The following is a 3,253-nucleotide window of genomic DNA, read 5'->3' as shown; positions in this document are numbered from 1 at the left end:
ACACAGTTAGAAAAACACAGCATGTGGGCTTTTCAGAGTGCCTCCTTTCACTTAGTGAGATGCAGAGTTTCCTCTGCCTTTTCATTACTTTTTTTTTTCCTTTTCTTTTTTTTAGTATTAACAATACTTCACAGCATGGATGTACGCAGTTTACTCATCCATTTGACATCTTGGTTGCTTCTAAGATTTGGCAATTATGAATAAAGCTATGAAAGCATCCATTTGCAGTTTTTCATATAGATATGTTTCTAATTTGTGGGGATAAATACAAGAAGCCTTTGTGGTATCATACATTAAGAGCACTATCTCTGACCACCCATTAGGCATGTAGTAGTAGTTGTTTTAATTTGTGTTGTTTTAGTTTGTGCTTCCTTGGTAACACATACTTATTTACTATTTGTACATTTTTGCTGAGGTGTATTTTTAGGTCATTCATTATTTTTAAATTAAATTTCTTGTATTCTCATTATTAGTTTTTGAGAGTTCTTTTACACTTAGCAGTTCCCTGTGTGGCCTATCTCTTGTGAATATTTTCTCCTGGTCTGTGTTGTGTCATTTCAGTCTCTTGATCTGCACTCAAAGACAGTTTTCTTTCATCCTTCCCAATCAGTACATTTTGGTTTCCTTTTTCTTTGTTATTGTTGTTGTTGCAAATTTGTTTTGTTTTATTCCATTAACTAGGACTTCAATTACAGTGTTTAAAATTAGTGGAGTTATTTTTCATTTTTATGAAGAAAAATTTATTTGTTCTCTAGTGTTAGTGTTTTCTATGGCACTTTAAGAAAATATTGCCTAATCCAAGTTAATGAAGATTACACTATCTTCTAAGAACTTTATTAATTTAATTATTACATTTAGGCTTAGGATCCATTTTTGATGAACTTAATTTTTGTATATGGTGTGAGGTCCAATCTCATCCTTTGTATGTTGATAACTGGTTGATCCCATACCATTTGTTTAATTTAAAAAATATTTTTCCTATTGTACTTTCTTTAATTTATTTCTGGACCATCTGGTTGTTCCAGCGAATTTTGTGTTCTTTGGGGTCTTAATGCTTCCTTTCAAACTGTGTAATCCCAGGAAAGGGTGCACTTCTCTTAGTAACTGCTTGTGCTTCACATCCACATGTACAGGTGATCCTCTGTGTCTGAGGGCTCAGCCAACCTTAACGGTAAATGCAGTTTAGGCCTATGATGACTGCATGTGTCCTGAATCTGGTAGATTTTTTCTCTTATCACTGTTCCCTGTATAATAATTATTTACACCGTATGCATATTCTACTATTATAAATAATCTAGAGATGGTTTAAAGTATACAGGAGAAGGCATGCTGGTTATGTGCGTATAATGAGACATTTTACACAAAAGACTTGAACATCTAAGAATATCAGTACCCAAGCTTGTCCTGGAACCCCTTTCCCATGAATATCAAGGAATAACTACACTCAGAATATAGCTTTGATACTTATTCATTGATATTCTAACTCAGGAGTTTAGAAACTTGCTTTTCTGGAGAACAAATTCAAATCTTAAGGTTCACTGTTTGAGTTTCTACTTCATGATCATTTCCCTCTTCCTTGTATTGTTACTAACAATTTATGTATGTTTTCAATCCATGATTCTCCTTCAATAGAATAGGTGCTACTTTCATTTTAGAAAGTAAATACAGTGTTTGCTTCTGCGGCACATATCTAAAATTAGAATGATACAGAGAAGATTAGCATGGCCCTCTGCAAGGATGACATGCAAATTTGTGATGTGTTCCATAGTAAAAAAAAAAAAGAAAGTAAATACAAATTTTAAAATAGATATATAGCACAAAGGAAAGCTCTGTGACTTAGAGTTCATCCAATTTAGATAGTGACAAAGAAGTTGAATAATCCAACTTCTCTTAATCTTACTGCTGAGACTCTTTCCATTTATATCTGAATATTTTTGATACAGTTTTTTTTTAATTTTTATGAAAAAATAAAGCATATGTCATTATTTTCTTCATACCATTACCATTTGTCACATATCATCCCAGAGATGAACCATTCAATTATTCTTTCCCTTGTCAGAACATTTGAAACTTAGAAAAAGATATTAGCTGTTACCAGTATCCAATTATTGCTTTAGTTTTAACTAAGAAAAAATAGTCCCAAAGAGTGAACAGTGAAAGGACACAAGGAGGAAGAGTAAGGAGGAGACAGAGTGTTTAGGATAGTATTTTACTTGTTTTTCTAGGGTACACCAGGTTAATAACACCCAATGAAATCTCCAGTGGTGTGGAGACAAACCAAAGCAATAGTGGAAGCACATAGTAGTGGATAAATGTTTATCTTCTCCCAAGAAATAAAAGTGAGAATCACTGTTTTGGAGAATGATTTGCGTCATTTTCCAGCTCTGAGTCTATGTAAGCCAAAGACAGGCTGCACAAACTTATACCAGTGTTTGAGCGATGTGACCTGCTGCCTTTTGAATGGACAGATCACTTTGTTTGTGCCAGAAGGCTACCTATGCACAGACTGAAGAGGCCAATACTCTCCATAAAAATAAGATATGACACCATATAGCAAACTTCACATCTGAAAAATGTGGTCACATTTTGAAAATATAGGAACCAGGCATAATTAATTTTCAAATGCACACTCTTTTCTCCAACATCTAAAATATTGTTTTAATATATAGTTGATAAAAATTGCTAAAGATGTATTTTATCATGCTATTTCACACTGAATCTCTGAGATGTGTCATCCACCCAGCACATCTCGTTTCCAGTCTCAGTTGCCACTTGTGGCTCACAGCTGCCACCCTGCCCAGAGAAGACCTGGGTCCTCAGAAACCTTTCCTTTCGAGGAGACATCACTGATATCCCTACGGAAAAGTTTAAATGTAAATAGATATGAAGCACAAATAGAATGAAAGGGAGACAAAGGAGTAGGAAAAAGAGAAGCCTATCTGTGATTTTAAGGAGTAAGGCATTGTTGGTCCCAGCCTGAATTTGTAGGTAAGGTAGATTGAGCAGTTGAGAACACACAGAGCTTGCATGCAGACCATTTATTGAAAGCATGTGATACATGGTTCTGCCCTCTCTGAGTGGGGACAACAGGTCAGGTTCCTCCTCTAGTTTTGGGTCTAAAGAAACTCATCTGATATTGGCAAGAGGCAGGGTTGACCTTCAACTGCGAAGCACAAACAAAACGACATCCAAAATTATGTGTCCGTAAGTGAACGAGTGTGTGTGTGTGTGTGTGTGTGTGTGTGCGTGTGTG

At 35.3% G+C, this 3,253-nt stretch overlaps 1 non-coding gene across 1 annotated transcript; it reads left to right on the top strand.

Moving 5' to 3' along the window:
• The first annotated feature begins 1,667 nt into the window (after positions 1–1,667).
• Positions 1,668–1,772, top strand: LOC111755921 (U6 spliceosomal RNA). The gene has a single exon (XR_002790443.1). It is a non-coding gene; the product is annotated as a U6 spliceosomal RNA (small nuclear RNA).
• Positions 1,773–3,253: the final 1,481 nt, after the last annotated feature.

The sequence above is a fragment of the Cavia porcellus genome, unplaced genomic scaffold (assembly GCF_034190915.1).
Source record: "Cavia porcellus strain 051 isolate PalLab524CR breed Dunkin Hartley unplaced genomic scaffold, mCavPor4.1 scaffold_8, whole genome shotgun sequence".
Classification (NCBI taxonomy): domain Eukaryota; kingdom Metazoa; phylum Chordata; class Mammalia; order Rodentia; family Caviidae; genus Cavia; species Cavia porcellus.
The sequence above is the reverse complement of the archived record's forward strand: the minus strand, read 5'-3'. Positions and strand labels throughout refer to the sequence as shown.